This window comes from Ranitomeya imitator, chromosome 1 (assembly GCF_032444005.1).
Source record: "Ranitomeya imitator isolate aRanImi1 chromosome 1, aRanImi1.pri, whole genome shotgun sequence".
Classification (NCBI taxonomy): Eukaryota; Metazoa; Chordata; class Amphibia; order Anura; family Dendrobatidae; genus Ranitomeya; species Ranitomeya imitator.
The window spans coordinates 585,617,711-585,637,493 of NC_091282.1; positions in this window are offsets into that span (position 1 = coordinate 585,617,711).

Consider the following 19,783-nt stretch of genomic DNA (forward strand, 5'->3'; position numbering starts at 1 on the left):
AAAGTAGGGTATAGAGTGTAAAGTGTATGGTATAGAGTGTAGGGGACAGAGTGTATGGTATAGAGTGTATGGTATAGAGTGTAGGGTAGAGAGTGTAGGGTATAGAGTGTAGAGTGTAGGGTATATAGTGTAGGGTGTAGAGTGTAGGGTATAGAGTGTAGGGTATAGAGTGTAGAATGTATGGTATAGAGTGTAGGGGATAGAGTGTAGGGTATAGAGTGTAGAGTGTAGGGTATAGAGTGTAGAGTGTAGGGTATAGAGTGTAGGGTATAGAGTGTAGGGTATAGAGTGTAGGGTATAGAGTGTAGGGTGTAGAGTGTAGGGTATAGAATGTAGGGTATAGGGTGTAGGGTATAGAGTGTAGGGTGTAGAGTGTAGGGTATAGAGTGTAGGGTATAGAGTGTAGGGTATAGAGTGTAGGGTATAGCGTGTAGGGTATAGAATGTAGGGTATAGAGTGTAGGGTATAGAGTGTAGGGTATAAAGTGTAGAGTGTAGGGTATAGAGTGTAGGGTATAGAGTGTAGGGTATAAAGTGTACGGTATAGCGTGTAGGGTATAGAATGTAGGGTATAGAGTGTAGGGTATAGAGTGTAGGGTATAAAGTGTAGAGTGTAGGGTATAGAGTGTAGGGTATAGAGTGTAAAGTGTAGAGTGTAGGGTGTAGAGTGTAGAGTGTAGGGTATAGAGTGGAGGGTATAGAGTGTAGGGTATAGAGTGTAGGGTATAAAGTGTAGAGTGTAGGGTATAGAGTGTAGGGTATAGAGTGTAGGGTATAGAGTGTAGAGTGTAGGGTATAGAGTGTAGGGTATAGAGTGTAGGGTATAGAGTGTAGGGTATAGAGTGTAGGGTATAAAGTGTAGAGTGTAGGGTATAGAGTGTAGGGTATAGAGTGTAGGGTATAGATTGTAGGGTATAGAGTGTAGAGTGTAGGGTATAGAGTGTAGGGTATAAAGTGTAGAGTGTAGGGTATAGAGTGTAGGGTATAGAGTGTAGGGTATAGAGTGTACGGTATAGCGTGTAGGGTATAGAGTGTAGAGTGTAGGGTATAGAGTGTAGAGTGTAGGGTATAGGGTGTAGGGTATAGAGTGTAGAGTGTAGGGTATAGAAAGTAGGGTACAGAGTGTAAAGTGTATGGTATAGAGTGTAGGGGACAGAGTGTATGGTATAGAGTGTATGGTATAGAGTGTACGGTAGAGAGTGTAGGGTATAGAGTGTAGAGTGTAGGGTATATAGTGTAGGGTGTAGAGTTTAGGGTATAGAGTGTAGGGTATAGAGTGTAGAGTGTATGGTATAGAGTGTATGGGATATAGTGTAAAGTGTAGAGTGTAGGGTGTAGAGTGTAGAGTGTAGGGTATAGAGTGGAGGGTATAGAGTGTAGGGTATAGAGTGTAGGGTATAAAGTGTAGAGTGTAGGGTATAGAGTGTAGGGTATAGATTGTAGGGTATAGAGTGTAGAGTGTAGGGTATAGAGTGTAGGGTATAGAGTGTATGGTATAGAGTGTAGAGTGTAGGGTATAGACTGTAGGGTATAGAGTGTATGGTATAGAGTGTATGGTATAGAGTGTAGGGTATAGAGTGTAGAGTATAGAGAGTAGGGTATAGAGTGTAGGGTATAGAGTGTAGGGTATAGATTGTAGGGTATAGAGTGTAGGGTATAGGGTGTAAGGTATAGAGTGTATATTATAGAGTGTAGAGTGTAGGGTATAGAGTGTATAGTGTAGGGTATTGAGTGTAGGGTATAGAGTGTATGTTATAGAGTGTATGAAATAGAGTGTAGAGTGTAGGGTATAGAGTGTATGGTATAGAGCGTAGGGTATAGAGTGTAGAGTGTAGGGTATAGAGTGTAGGGTATAGAGTGTAGGGTATAGAGTGTAGGGTATAGAGTGTAGAGTGTAGAGTATAGAGTGTAGGGTATAGAGTGTAGGGTATAGAGTGTAGAGTGTAGGGATTAGAGTGTAGGGTATAGAGTGTAGGGTATAGAGTGTAGAATGTACGGTATAGAGTGTAGGGTATAGAGTATAGAGTGTAGGGTATAGAGTGTAGGGTATAGAGTGTAAAGTGTAGATTGTAGGGTATAGAGTGTAGAGTGTAGGGTATAGAGTGTAGGGTATAGAGTGTATGGAATAGAGTGTAGGGTATAGAGTGTAAAGTGTAGAGTGTAGGGTATAGAGTGTAGAGTGTAGGGTATAGAGTGTAGGGTATAGAGTGTAGGGTATAGAGTGTAGGGTATAGATTGTAGGGTATAGAGTGTAGAGTGTAGGGTATAGAGTGTAGGGTATAGAGGGTATGGTATAGAGTGTAGAGTGTAGGGTATAGAGTGTAGGGTATAGAGGGTATGGTATAGAGTGTAGAGTGTAGGGTATAGAGTTTATAGTGTAGGGTATAGAGTGTAGGGTATAGAGTGTATGGTAAAGAGTGTAGGGAATAGAGTGTAGAGTGTATGGTATAGAGTGTAGGGTATAGAGTGTAGAGTGTAGGGTATAGATTGTAGGGTATAGAGTGTAGGGTATAGAGTGTAGGGTATAGAGTGTAGGGTATAGAGTGTAGGGTATAGAGTGTAGGGTATAGAGTGTAGAGTGTAGGGATTAGAGTGTAGGGTATAGAGTGTAGGGTATAGAGTGTAGAATGTACGGTATAGAGTGTAGGGTATAGAGTGTAGAGTGTAGGGTATAGAGTGTAGGGTATAGAGTGTAGGGTATAGAGTGTAGGGTATAAAGTGTAGAGTGTAGGGTATAAAGTGTAGGGTATAGAGTGTAGGGTATAGAGTGTAGGGTATAGAGTGTAGGGTATAGAGTGTAGGGTATAAAGTGTAGAGTGTAGGGTATAGAGTGTAGGGTATAGAGTGTAGGGTATAGATTGTAGGGTATAGAGTGTAGAGTGTAGGGTATAGAGTGTATGGTATAGAGTGTAGGGTGTAGAGTGTAGCGTATAGTGTGTAGGGTATAGAGTGTAGGGTATAGAGTGTAGGGTATAGAGTGTAGGGTGTAGAGTGTAGGGTATAGAGTGTAGGGTATAGGGTGTAGGGTATAGAGTGTAGGGTGTAGAGTGTAGGGTATAGAGTGTAGGGTATAGAGTGTAGGGTATAGAGTGTAGGGTATAGCGTGTAGGGTATAGAATGTAGGGTATAGAGTGTAGGGTATAGAGTGTAGAGTGTAGGGTATAGAGTGTAGAGTGTAGGGTATAGGGTGTAGGGTATAGAGTGTAGAGTGTAGGGTATAGAAAGTAGGGTACAGAGTGTAAAGTGTATGGTATAGAGTGTAGGGGACAGAGTGTATGGTATAGAGTGTATGGTATAGAGTGTAGGGTAGAGAGTGTAGGGTATAGAGTGTAGAGTGTAGGGTATAGAGTGTAGGGGATAGAGTGTAGGGTATAGAGTGTAGAGTGTAGGGTATAGAGTGTAGAGTGTAGGGTATAGAGTGTAAAGTGCAGAGTGTAGGGTATAGAGTGTAGGGTATAGAGTGTAGGGTATAGAGTGTAGGGTGTAGAGTGTAGGGTATAGAATGTAGGGTATAGGGTGTAGGGTATAGAGTGTAGGGTGTAGAGTGTAGGGTATAGAGTGTAGGGTATAGAGTGTAGGGTATAGAGTGTAGGGTATAGCGTGTAGGGTATAGAATGTAGGGTATAGAGTGTAGGGTATAGAGTGTAGGGTATAAAGTGTAGAGTGTAGGGTATAGAGTGTAGGGTATAGAGTGTAGGGTATAGAGTGTAGGGTATAAAGTGTAGAGTGTAGGGTATAGAGTGTAGGGTATAGAGTGTAAAGTGTAGAGTGTAGGGTGTAGAGTGTAGAGTGTAGGGTATAGAGTGGAGGGTATAGAGTGTAGGGTATAGAGTGTAGGGTATAAAGTGTATAGTGTAGGGTAAAGAGTGTAGGGTATAGAGTGTAGGGTATAGAGTGTAGAGTGTAGGGTATAGAGTGTAGGGTATAGAGTGTAGGGTATAGAGTGTAGGGTATAGAGTGTAGGGTATAGAGTGTAGGGTATAAAGTGTAGAGTGTAGGGTATAGAGTGTAGGGTATAGAGTGTAGGGTATAGATTGTAGGGTATAGAGTGTAGAGTGTAGGGTATAGAGTGTAGGGTATAGAGTGTATGGTATAGAGTGTAGGGTATAGAGTGTAGAGTGTAGGGTATAGAGTGTAGGGTATAGAGTGTAGGATATAGAGTGTATGGTATAGAGTGTAGGTTATAGAGTGTAGAGTGTAGGGTATAGAGTGTAGGGTATAGAGTGTAGCGTATAGAGTGTAAGGTATAGATTGTAGGGTATAGAGTGTATAGCGTAGAGTATAGAGTGTAGGGTATAGAGTGTATGGTGTAGAGTGTAGGGTATAGAGTGTATAGTGTAGGGTATAGAGTGTAGGGTATAGAGTGTATAGTATAGAGTGTAGGGTATAGAGTGTAGGGTATAGAGTGTAGAGTGTGGGGTATAGAGTGTATGGTATAGAGTGAATGGTGTAGAGTGTATGGTATAGAGTGTAGGGTAAAGAGTGTATGGTATAGAGTGTAGAGTATAGAGTGTAGAGTGTAGGGTATAGAGTGTAGGGTATAGAGTGTAGGGTATAGAGTGTAGGGTATAGATTGTAGGGTATAGAGTGTAGAGTGTAGGGTATAGAGTGTAGGGTATAGAGTGTATGGTATAGAGTGTAGAGTGTAGGGTATAGAGTGTGTAGGGTATAGAGTGTAGGGTATAGAGTGTAGGGAATAGAGTGTAGAGTGTATGGTATAGAGTGTAGGGTATAGAGTGTAGAATGTAGGGTATAGAGTGTAGGGTATAGAGTGTAGGGTATAGAGTGTAGAGTGTAGGGATTAGAGTGTAGGGTATAGAGTGTAGGGTATAGAGTGTAGAATGTACAGTATAGAGTGTAGGGTATAGAATATAGAGTGTAGGGTATAGAGTGTAAAGTGTAGAGTGTAGGGTATAGAGTGTAGAGTGTAGGGTATAGAGTGTAGGGTATATAGTGTATGGAATAGAGTGTAGGGTATAGAGTGTAGAGTGTAGGGTATAGAGTGTAGGGTATAGAGTGTAGGGTGTAGGGTATAGAGTGTAGGGTATAGAGTGTAGGGTGTAGAGTGTAGGGTATAGAGTGTAGGGTATAGAGTGTAGGGTATAGAGTGAAGGGTATAGAGTGTGAGGTATAGAGCGTAGGGTTTAGGGTATAGAGTGTAGGGTATAGAGTGTAAGGTATAAAGTGAAGGGTGTAGAGTGTAGGGGATAGAGTGTAGGGTATAGAGTGTAGGGTATAGAGGGTAGGGTATAGAGTGTATGGTGTAGAGTGTAGAGTGTAGGGTATAGAGTGTAGGGTATAGAGTGTAGGGTATAGAGTGTATGGTATAGAGTGTAGGGTACAGAGTGTAGGGTATAGAGTGTAGAGTGTAGGGTATAGAGTGTAGAGTGTAGGGTATAGAGTGTAGGGTATAGAGTGTATGGAATAGAGTGTAGGGTATAAAGTGTAGAGTGTAGGGTATAGAGTGTAGGGTATAGAGTGTAGGGTGTAGGGTATAGAGCGTAGGGTATAGAGTGTAGGGTATAGAGTGTAGAGTGTAGGGTATAGAGTGTATGGTATAGAGTGTAGGGTGTAGAGTGTAGGGTATAGAGTGTAGAGTGTAGGGTATAGAGTGTAGAGTGTAGGGTATAGAGTGTAGGGTATAGAGTGTAGAGTATAGGGTATAGAAAGTAGGGTATAGAGTGTAAAGTGTATGGTATAGAGTGTAGGGGACAGAGTGTATGGTATAGAGTGTATGGTATAGAGTGTAGGGTAGAGATTGTAGGGTATAGAGTGTAGAGTGTAGGGTATATAGTGTAGGGTGTAGAGTGTAGGGTATAGAGTGTAGGGTATAGAGCGTAGAGTGTATGGTATAGAGTGTAGGGGATAGAGTGTATGGTATAGAGTGTATGGTATAGAGTGTAGGGTATAGAGTGTAGAGTGTAGGGTATAGAGTGTAGGGTATAGAGTGTAGGGTATAGAGTGTAGGGTATAGAGTATAGGGTGTAGAGTGTAGGGTATAGAGTGTAGGGTATAGGGTGTAGGGTGTAGAGTGTAGGGTATAGAGTGTAGGGTATAGAGTGTAGGATATAGAGTGTAGGGTATAGCGTGTAGGGTATAGAATGTAGGGTATAGAGTGTAGGGTATAGAGTGTAGAGTGTAGGGTATAGAGTGTAGAGTGTAGGGTATAGAGTGTAGGGTATAGAGTGTAGAGCGTAGGGTATAGAAAGTAGGGTATAGAGTGTAAAGTGTATAGTATAGAGTGTAGGGGACAGAGTGTATGGTATAGAGTGTATGGTATAGAGTGTAGGGTAGAGAGTGTAGGGTATAGAGTGTAGAGTGTAGGGTATATAGTGTAGGGTGTAGAGTGTAGGGTATAGAGTGTAGGGTATAGAGTGTAGAGTGTATGGTATAGAGTGTAGGGGATAGAGTGTAGGGTATAGAGTGTAGAGTGTAGGGTATAAAGTGTAGAGTGTAGGGTATAGAGTGTAGGGTATAGAGTGTAGGGTATAGAGTGTAGGGTATAGAGTGTAGGGTGTAGAGTGTAGGGCATAGAATGTAGGGTATAGAGTGTAGGGTATAGAGTGTAGGGTGTAGAGTGTAGGGTATAGAGTGTAGGGTATAGAGTGTAGGGTATAGAGTGTAGGGTATGGCGTGTAGGGTATAGAATGTAGGGTATAGAGTGTAGGGTATAGAGTGTAGGGTATAGAGTGTAGAGTGTAGGGTATAGAGTGTAGGGTATAGAGTGTAAAGTGTAGAGTGTAGGGTGTAGAGTGTAGAGTGTAGGGTATAGAGTGGAGGGTATAGAATGTAGGGTATAGAGTGTAGGGTATAAAGTGTAGAGTGTAGGGTATAGAGTGTAGGGTATAGAGTGTAGGGTATAGAGTGTAGAGTGTAGGGTATAGAGTGTAGGGTATAGAGTGTAGGGTATAGAGTGTAGGGTATAAAGTGTAAAGTGTAGGGTATAGAGTGTAGGGTATAGAGTGTAGGGTATAGAGTGTAGGGTATAGAGTGTAGGGTATAGAGTGTAGGGTATAAAGTGTAGAGTGTAGGGTATAGAGTGTAGGGTATAGAGTGTAGGGTATAGATTGTAGGGTATAGAGTGTAGAGTGTAGGGTATAGAGTGTAGGGTATAGAGTGTAGGGTGTAGAGTGTAGGGTATAGTGTGTAGGGTATAGAGTGTAGGGTATAGAGTATAGGGTATAGAGTGTAGGGTATAGAGTGTAGGGTATAGGGTGTAGGGTATAGAGTGTAGGGTGTAGAGTGTAGGGTATAGAGTGTAGGGTATAGAGTGTAGGGTATAGAGTGTAGGGTATAGCGTGTAGGGTATAGAATGTAGGGTATAGAGTGTAGGGTATAGAGTGTAGAGTGTAGGGTATAGAGTGTAGAGTGTAGGGTATAGAGTGTAGGGTATAGAGTGTAGAGTGTAGGGTATAGAAAGTAGGGTATAGAGTGTAAAGTGTATGGTATAGAGTGTAGGGGACAAAGTGTATGGTATAGAGTGTATGGTATAGAGTGTAGGGTATAGAGTGTAGGGTATAGAGTGTAGAGTGTAGGGTGTAGAGTGTAGGGTATAGAGTGTAGAGTGTATGGTATAGAGTGTAGGGGATAGAGTGTAGGGTATAGAGTGTAGAGTGTAGGGTATAGAGTGTAGAGTGTAGGGTATAGAGTGTAGGGTATAGAGTGTAGGGTGTAGAGTGTAGGGTATAAAATGTAGGGTATAGGGTGTAGGGTATAGAGTGTAGGGTGTAGAGTGTAGGATATAGAGTGTAGGGTATAGAGTGTAGGGTATAGAGTGTAGGGTATAGCGTGTAGGGTATAGAATGTAGGGTATAGAGTGTAGGGTATAGAGTGTAGGGTATAAAGTGTAGAGTGTAGGGTATAGAGTGTAGGGTATAGAGTGTAGGGTATAGAGTGTAGGGTATAGCGTGTAGGGTATAGAATGTAGGGTATAGAGTGTAGGGTATAGAGTGTAGGGTATAGAGTGTAGGGTATAGCGTGTAGGGTATAGAATGTAGGGTATAGAGTGTAGGGTATAGAGTGTAGGGTATAAAGTGTAGAGTGTAGGGTATAGAGTGTAGGGTATAGAGTGTAAAGTGTAGAGTGTATGGTGTAGAGTGTAGAGTGTAGGGTATAGAGTGGAGGGTATAGAGTGTAGGGTATAGAGTGTAGGGTATAAAGTGTAGAGTGTAGGGTATAGAGTGTAGGGTATAGAGTGTAGGGTATAGAGTGTAGAGTGTAGGGTATAGAGTGTAGGGTATAGAGTGTAGGGTATAGAGTGTAGGGTATAGAGTGTAGGGTATAAAGTGTAGAGTGTAGGGTATAGAGTGTAGGGTATAGAGTGTAGGGTATAGATTGTAGGGTATAGAGTGTAGAGTGTAGGGTATAGAGTGTAGGGTATAGAGTGTATGGTATAGAGTGTAGAGTGTAGGGTATAGACTGTAGGGTATAGAGTGTATGGTATAGAGTGTATGGTATAGAGTGTAGGGTATAGAGTGTAGAGTGTAGAGTATAGAGAGTAGGGTATAGAGTGTAGGGTATAGAGTGTAGGGTATAGATTGTAGGGTATAGAGTGTAGGGTATAGGGTGTAAGGTATAGAGTGTATGTTATAGAGTGTAGAGTGTAGGGTATAGAGTGTATAGTGTAGGGTATTGAGTGTAGGGTATAGAGTGTATGGTATAGAGTGTAGGGAATAGAGTGTAGAGTGTAGGGTATAGAGTGTATGGTATAGAGCGTAGGGTATAGAGTGTAGAGTGTAGGGTATAGAGTGTAGGGTATAGAGTGTAGGGTATAGAGTGTAGGGTATAGAGTGTAGAGTGTAGAGTATAGAGTGTAGGGTATAGAGTGTAGGGTATAGAGTGTAGAGTGTAGGGATTAGAGTGTAGGGTATAGAGTGTAGGGTATAGAGTGTAGAATGTACGGTATAGAGTGTAGGGTATAGAGTATAGAGTGTAGGGTATAGAGTGTAGGGTATAGAGTGTAAAGTGTAGATTGTAGGGTATAGAGTGTAGAGTGTAGGGTATAGAGTGTAGGGTATAGAGTGTATGGAATAGAGTGTAGGGTATAGAGTGTAAAGTGTAGAGTGTAGGGTATAGAGTGTAGAGTGTAGGGTATAGAGTGTAGGGTATAGAGTGTAGGGTATAGAGTGTAGGGTATAGATTGTAGGGTATAGAGTGTAGAGTATAGGGTATAGAGTGTAGGGTATAGAGGGTATGGTATAGAGTGTAGAGTGTAGGGTATAGAGTGTAGGGTATAGAGGGTATGGTATAGAGTGTAGAGTGTAGGGTATAGAGTTTATAGTGTAGGGTATAGAGTGTAGGGTATAGAGTGTATGGTATAGAGTGTAGGGAATAGAGTGTAGAGTGTATGGTATAGAGTGTAGGGTATAGAGTGTAGAGTGTAGGGTATAGAGTGTAGGGTATAGAGTGTAGGGTATAAAGTGTAGGGTGTAGAGTGTAGGGTATAGAGTGTAGGGTATAGAGTGTAGAGTGTAGGGATTAGAGTGTAGGGTATAGAGTGTAGGGTATAGAGTGTAGAATGTACGGTATATAGTGTAGCGTGTAGGGTATAGAGTGTAGGGTATAGAGTGTAGAGTGTAGGGATTAGAGTGTAGGGTATAGAGTGTAGGGTATAGAGTGTAGAGTGTAGGGTATAGAGTGTAGGGTATAGAGTGTAGGGTGTAGAGTGTAGGGTATAAAATGTAGGGTATAGGGTGTAGGGTATAGAGTGTAGGGTGTAGAGTGTAGGGTATAGAGTGTAGGGTATAGAGTGTAGGGTATAGAGTGTAGGGTATAGCGTTACACTCTATAACCTACACTCTATACCCTACACTCTACACCCTACACTCTACACTTTACACTCTATACCCTACACTCTATACCCTACACTCTATACCCTACACTCTACACTTTATACCCTACACTCTATACCCTACACTCTATACCCTACACGCTATACCCTACACTCTATACCCTACACTCTATACCCTACACTCTATACCCTACAATCTACACCCTACACTCTATACCCTACACCCTATACCCTACACTCGATACCCTACACTCTACACCTTACACTCTATACCCTACACTCTATACCCTACACTCTACACTCTATACCCTACACTCTATACCCTACACTCTATACCCTACACTCTACACCATACACTCTATACCCTACCCTCTATACCTTACACTCTATACCCTACACTCTACACAGTATACCCTACACTCTATACCCTACACTCTATACCCTACACTCTACACTTTATACCCTACACTCTATACCCTACACTCTATACCCTACACTCTACACCATACACTCTATACCCTACCCTCTATACCTTACACTCTATACCCTACACTCTACACAGTATACCCTACACTCTATACCTTACACTCTACACTCTATACCCTACACTCTATACCATACACTCTATACCCTACACTCTATACCCTACACTCTACACTTTATACACTACACTCTATACCCTACACTCTATACCCTACACTCTACACCATACACTCTGTACCCTACCCTCTATACCTTACACTCTATACCCTACACTCTACACAGTATACCCTACACTCTATACCCTACACTCTATACCCTACACTCTACACTTTATACCCTACACTCTATACCCTACACTCTACACCATACACTCTATACCCTACCCTCTATACCTTACACTCTATACCCTACACTCTACACAGTATACCCTACACTCTATACCCTACACTCTACACTCTATACCCTACACTCTACACCATACACTCTATACCCTACACTCTATACCCTACACTCTACACTCTACACACTATACCCTACACTCTATACCCTACACTCTATAACCTACACTCTACACTTTATACCCTACACTCTATACCCTACACTCTATACCCTACACTCTATACCCTACACTCTATACCCTACACTCTACACTCTATACCCTACACTCTATACCCTACACTCTACACTTTATACCCTACACTCTATACCCTACACTCTATACCCTCCACTCTATACCCTCCACTCTATACCCTCCACTCTATACCCTACACTCTACACTCTACACCCTACACTTTACACTCTATACCCTACACTCTATACCCTACACTCTGCACTTTATACCCTACACTCTATACCCTACACTCTATACCCTTCACTCTATACCCTACACGCTATACCCTACACTCTATACACTACACTCTATACCCTACACTCTATACCCTACACTCTACACCCTACACTCTATACCCTACACCCTATACCCTACACTCTATACCCTACACTCTACACCCTACACTCTATACCCTACACTCTATACCCTACACTCTATACCCTACACTCTACACTCTATACCCTACACTCTATACCCTACAATCTATACCATACACTCTATACCATACACTCTATCCCCTACACTCTATACCATACACTCTACACTCTATACCCTACACTCTATACCCTACACTCTACACCCTACACTATATATCCTACACTCTACACTCTATACCCTACACTCTCTACCCTACACTCTATACCATACACTCTATACCATACACTCTATCCCCTACACTCTATACCATACACTTTACACCCTATACCCTACACTCTATACCCTACACTCTATACCCTACACTCTACAACATACACTCTATACCCTACCCTCTATACCTTACACTCTATACCCTACACTCTACACCATACACTCTATACCCTACCCTCTATACCTTACACTCTATACCCTACACTCTACACAGTATACCCTACACTCTATACCTTACACTCTACACTCTATACCCTACACTCTATACCATACACTCTATACCCTACACTCTATACCCTACACTCTACACTTTATACACTACACTCTATACCCTACACTCTATACCCTACACTCTACACCATACACTCTGTACCCTACCCTCTATACCTTACACTCTATACCCTACACTCTACACAGTATACCCTACCCTCTATACCTTACACTCTATACCCTACACTCTACACAGTATACCCTACACTCTATACCCTACACTCTACACTCTATACCCTACACTCTATACCATACACTCTATACCCTACACTCTATACCCTACACTCTACACTCTACACACTATACCCTACACTCTATACCCTACACTCTATAACCTACACTCTACACTTTATACCCTATACTCTATACCCTACACTCTATACCCTACACTCTATACCCTACACTCTACACTCTATACCCTACACTCTATACCCTACACTCTATACCCTACACTCTATACCCTACACTCTACACTTTATACCCTACACTCTATACCCTACACTCTATACCCTACTCTCTACACTTTATAACCTACACTCTATACCCTACACTCTATACCCTACACTCTATACCCTACACTCTACACCCTACACTCTACACTTTACACTCTATACCCTACACTCTATACCCTACACTCTATACCCTACACTCTACACTTTATACCCTACACTCTATACCCTACACTCTATACCCTACACGCTATACCCTACACTTTATACCCTACACTCTATACCCTACACTCTATACCCTACAATCTACACCCTACACTCTATACCCTACACCCTATACCCTACACTCGATACCCTACACTCTACACCTTACACTCTATACCCTACACTCTATACCCTACACTCTACACTCTATACCCTACACTCTATACCCTACACTCTATACCCTACACTCTACACCCTACACTCTACACTTTACACTCTATACCCTACACTCTATACCCTACACTCTATACCCTACACTCTACACTTTATACCCTACACTCTATACCCTACACTCTATACCCTACACGCTATACCCTACACTTTATACCCTACACTCTATACCCTACACTCTATACCCTACAATCTACACCCTACACTCTATACCCTACACCCTATACCCTACACTCGATACCCTACACTCTACACCTTACACTCTATACCCTACACTCTATACCCTACACTCTACACTCTATACCCTACACTCTATACCCTACACTCTATACCCTACACTCTACACCCTACACTATATATCCTACACTCTACACTCTATACCCTACACTCTCTACCCTACACTCTATACCATACACTCTATACCATACACTCTATCCCCTACACTCTATACCATACACTTTACACCCTATACCCTACACTCTATACCCTACACTCTATACCCTACACTCTACAACATACACTCTATACCCTACCCTCTATACCTTACACTCTATACCCTACACTCTACACCATACACTCTATACCCTACCCTCTATACCTTACACTCTATACCCTACACTCTACACAGTATACCCTACACTCTATACCTTACACTCTACACTCTATACCCTACACTCTATACCATACACTCTATACCCTACACTCTATACCCTACACTCTACACTTTATACACTACACTCTATACCCTACACTCTATACCCTACACTCTACACCATACACTCTGTACCCTACCCTCTATACCTTACACTCTATACCCTACACTCTACACAGTATACCCTACCCTCTATACCTTACACTCTATACCCTACACTCTACACAGTATACCCTACACTCTATACCCTACACTCTACACTCTATACCCTACACTCTATACCATACACTCTATACCCTACACTCTATACCCTACACTCTACACTCTACACACTATACCCTACACTCTATACCCTACACTCTATAACCTACACTCTACACTTTATACCCTATACTCTATACCCTACACTCTATACCCTACACTCTATACCCTACACTCTACACTCTATACCCTACACTCTATACCCTACACTCTATACCCTACACTCTATACCCTACACTCTACACTTTATACCCTACACTCTATACCCTACACTCTATACCCTACTCTCTACACTTTATAACCTACACTCTATACCCTACACTCTATACCCTACACTCTATACCCTACACTCTACACCCTACACTCTACACTTTACACTCTATACCCTACACTCTATACCCTACACTCTATACCCTACACTCTACACTTTATACCCTACACTCTATACCCTACACTCTATACCCTACACGCTATACCCTACACTTTATACCCTACACTCTATACCCTACACTCTATACCCTACAATCTACACCCTACACTCTATACCCTACACCCTATACCCTACACTCGATACCCTACACTCTACACCTTACACTCTATACCCTACACTCTATACCCTACACTCTACACTCTATACCCTACACTCTATACCCTACACTCTATACCCTACACTCTACACCATACACTCTATACCCTACCCTCTATACCTTACACTCTATACCCTACACTCTACACAGTATACCCTACACTCTATACCCTACACTCTATACCCTACACTCTACACTTTATACCCTACACTCTATACCCTACACTCTATACCCTACACTCTACACCATACACTCTATACCCTACCCTCTATACCTTACACTCTATACCCTACACTCTACACAGTATACCCTACACTCTATACCTTAAACTCTACACTCTATACCCTACACTCTATACCATACACTCTATACCCTACACTCTATACCCTACACTCTACACTTTATACACTACACTCTATACCCTACACTCTATACCCTACACTCTACACCATACACTCTGTACCCTACCCTCTATACCTTACACTATATACCCTACACTCTACACAGTATACCCTACACTCTATACCCTACACTCTATACCCTACACTCTACACTTTATACCCTACACTCTATACCCTACACTCTACACCATACACTCTATACTCTACCCTCTATACCTTACACTCTATACCCTACACTCTACACAGTATACCCTACACTCTATACCCTACACTCTACACTCTATACCCTACACTCTACACCATACACTCTATACCCTACACTCTATACCCTACACTCTACACTCTACACACTATACCCTACACTCTATACCCTACACTCTATAACCTACACTCTACACTTTATACCCTACACTCTATACCCTACACTCTATACCCTACACTCTATACCCTACACTCTACACTCTATACCCTACACTCTATACCCTACACTCTATACCCTACACTCTATACCCTACACTCTACACTTTATACCCTACACTCTATACCCTACACTCTATACCCTACACTCTATACCCTCCACTCTATACCCTCCACTCTATACCCTACACTCTACACTCTACACCCTACACTTTACACTCTATACCCTACACTCTATACCCTACACTCTGCACTTTATACCCTACACTCTATACCCTACACTCTATACCCTTCACTCTATACCCTACACGCTATACCCTACACTCTATACACTACACTCTATACCCTACACTCTATACCCTACACTCTACACCCTACACTCTATACCCTACACCCTATACCCTACACTCTATACCCTACACTCTACACCCTACACTCTATACCCTACACTCTATACCCTACACTCTATACCCTACACTCTACACTCTATACCCTACACTCTATACCCTACAATCTATACCATACACTCTATACCATACACTCTATCCCCTACACTCTATACCATACACTCTACACTCTATACCCTACACTCTATACCATACACTCTACACCCTACACTATATACCCTACACTCTACACTCTATACCCTACACTCTCTACCCTACACTCTATACCATACACTCTATACCATACACTCTATCCCCTACACTCTATACCATACACTTTACACCCTATACCCTACACTCTATACCCTACACTCTATACCCTACACTCTACAACATACACTCTATACCCTACCCTCTATACCTTACACTCTATACCCTACACTCTACACCATACACTCTATACCCTACCCTCTATACCTTACACTCTATACCCTACACTCTACACAGTATACCCTACACTCTATACCTTACACTCTACACTCTATACCCTACACTCTATACCATACACTCTATACCCTACACTCTATACCCTACACTCTACACTTTATACACTACACTCTATACCCTACACTCTATACCCTACACTCTACACCATACACTCTGTACCCTACCCTCTATACCTTACACTCTATACCCTACACTCTACACAGTATACCCTACACTCTATACTCTACACTCTATACCCTACACTCTACACTTTATACCCTACACTCTATACCCTACACTCTACACCATACACTCTATACCCTACCCTCTATACCTTACACTCTATACCCTACACTCTACACAGTATACCCTACACTCCATACCCTACACTCTACACTCTATACCCTACACTCTATACCATACACTCTATACCCTACACTCTATACCCTACACTCTACACTCTACACACTATACCCTACACTCTATACCCTACACTCTATAACCTACACTCTACACTTTATACCCTACACTCTATACCCTACACTCTATACCCTACACTCTATACCCTACACTCTACACTCTATACCCTACACTCTATACCCTACACTCTATACCCTACACTCTATACCCTACACTCTACACTTTATACCCTACACTCTATACCCTACACTCTATACCCTACACTCTATACCCTCCACTCTATACCCTCCACTCTATACCCTACACTCTACACTCTACACCCTACACTTTACACTCTATACCCTACACTCTATACCCTACACTCTGCACTTTATACCCTACACTCTATACCCTACACTCTATACCCTTCACTCTATACCCTACACGCTATACCCTACACTCTATACACTACACTCTATACCCTACACTCTATACCCTACACTCTACACCCTACACTCTATACCCTACACCCTATACCCTACACTCTATACCCTACACTCTACACCCTACACTCTATACCCTACACTCTATACCCTACACTCTATACCCTACACTCTACACTCTATACCCTACACTCTATACCCTACAATCTATACCATACACTCTATACCATACACTCTATCCCCTACACTCTATACCATACACTCTACACTCTATACCCTACACTCTATACCCTACACTCTACACCCTACACTATATACCCTACACTCTACACTCTATACCCTACACTCTCTACCCTACACTCTATACCATACACTCTATACCATACACTCTATCCCCTACACTCTATACCATACACTTTACACCCTATACCCTACACTCTATACCCTACACTCTATACCCTACACTCTACAACATACACTCTATACCCTACCCTCTATACCTTACACTCTATACCCTACACTCTACACCATACACTCTATACCCTACCCTCTATACCTTACACTCTATACCCTACACTCTACACAGTATACCCTACACTCTATACCTTACACTCTACACTCTATACCCTACACTCTATACCATACACTCTATACCCTACACTCTATACATTACACTCTACACTTTATACACTACACTCTATACCCTACACTCTATACCCTACACTCTACACCATACACTCTGTACCCTACCCTCTATACCTTACACTCTATACCCTACACTCTACACAGTATACCCTACACTCTATACTCTACACTCTATACCCTACACTCTACACTTTATACCCTACACTCTATACCCTACACTCTACACCATACACTCTATACCCTACCCTCTATACCCTACACTCTATACCCTACACTCTATAACCTACACTCTACACTTTATACCCTACACTCTATACCCTACACTCTATACCCTACACTCTATACCTTACACTCTATACCCTACACTCTACACAGTATACCCTACACTCTATACCCTACACTCTACACTCTATACCCTACACTCTATACCATACACTCTATACCCTACACTCTATACCCTACACTCTACATTCTACACACTATACCCTACACTCTACACTCTACACTCTATAACCTACACTCTACACTTTATACCCTACACTCTATACCCTACACTCTATACCCTACACTCTATACCCTACACTCTATACCCTACACTCTACACTCTATACCCTACACTCTATACCCTACACTCTATACCCTACACTCTATACCCTACACTCTACACTTTATACCCTACACTCTATACCCTACACTCTATACCCTACTCTCTACACTTTATAACCTACACTCTATACCCTACACTCTATACCCTACACTCTGTACCCTACACTCTACACCCTACACTCTACACTTTACACTCTATACCCTACACTCTATACCCTACACTCTATACCCTACACTCTACACTTTATACCCTACACTCTATACCCTACACTCTATACCCTACACGCTATACCCTACACTCTATACCCTACACTCTATACCCTACACTCTTTACCCTACAATCTACACCCTACACTCTATACCCTACACCCTATACCCTACACTCGATACCCTACACTCTACACCTTACACTCTATACCCTACACTCTATACCCTACACTCTACACTCTATACCCTACACTCTTTACCCTACACTCTATACCCTACACTCTACACCATACACTCTATACCCTACCCTCTATACCTTACACTCTATACCCTACACTCTACACAGTATACCCTACACTCTATACCCTACACTCTATACCCTACACTCTACACTTTATACCCTACACTCTATACCCTACACTCTATACCCTACACTCTACACCATACACTCTATACCCTACCCTCTATACCTTACACTCTATACCCTACACTCTACACAGTATACCCTACACTCTATACCTTACACTCTACACTCTATACCCTACACTCTATACCATACACTCTATACCCTACACTCTATACCCTACACTCTACACTTTATACACTACACTCTATACCCTACACTCTACACCATACACTCTGTACCTTACCCTCTATACCTTACACTCTATACCCTACACTCTACACAGTATACCCTACACTCTATACCCTACACTCTATACCCTACACTCTACACTTTATACCCTACACTCTATACCCTACACTCTACACCATACACTCTATACCCTACCCTCTATACCTTACACTCTATACCCTACACTCTACACAGTATACCCTACACTCTATACCCTACACTCTACACTCTATACCCTACACTCTATACCATACACTCTATACCCTACACTCTATACCCTACACTCTACACTCTACACACTATACCCTACACTCTATACCCTACACTCTATAACCTACACTCTACACTTTATACCCTACACTCTATACCCTACACTCTATACCCTACACTCTATACCCTACACTCTATACCCTACACTCTACACTCTATACCCTACACTCTATACCCTACACTCTATACCCTACACTCTATACCCTACACTCTACACTTTATACCCTACACTCTATACCCTACACTCTATACCCTCCACTCTATACCCTCCACTCTATACCCTACACTCTACACTCTACACCCTACACTTTACACTCTATACCCTACACTCTATACCCTACACTCTGCACTTTATACCCTACACTCTATACCCTAAACTCTATACCCTTCACTCTATACCCTACACGCTATACCCTACACTCTATACACTACACTCTATACCCTACACTCTATACCCTACACTCTACACCCTACACTCTATACCCTACACCCTATACCCTACACTCTATACCCTACACTCTACACCCTACACTCTATACCCTACACTCTATACCCTACACTCTATACCCTACACTCTACACTCTATACCCTACACTCTATACCCTACAATCTATACCATACACTCTATACCATACACTCTATCCCCTACACTCTATACCATACACTCTACACTCTATACCCTACACTCTATACCCTACACTCTAC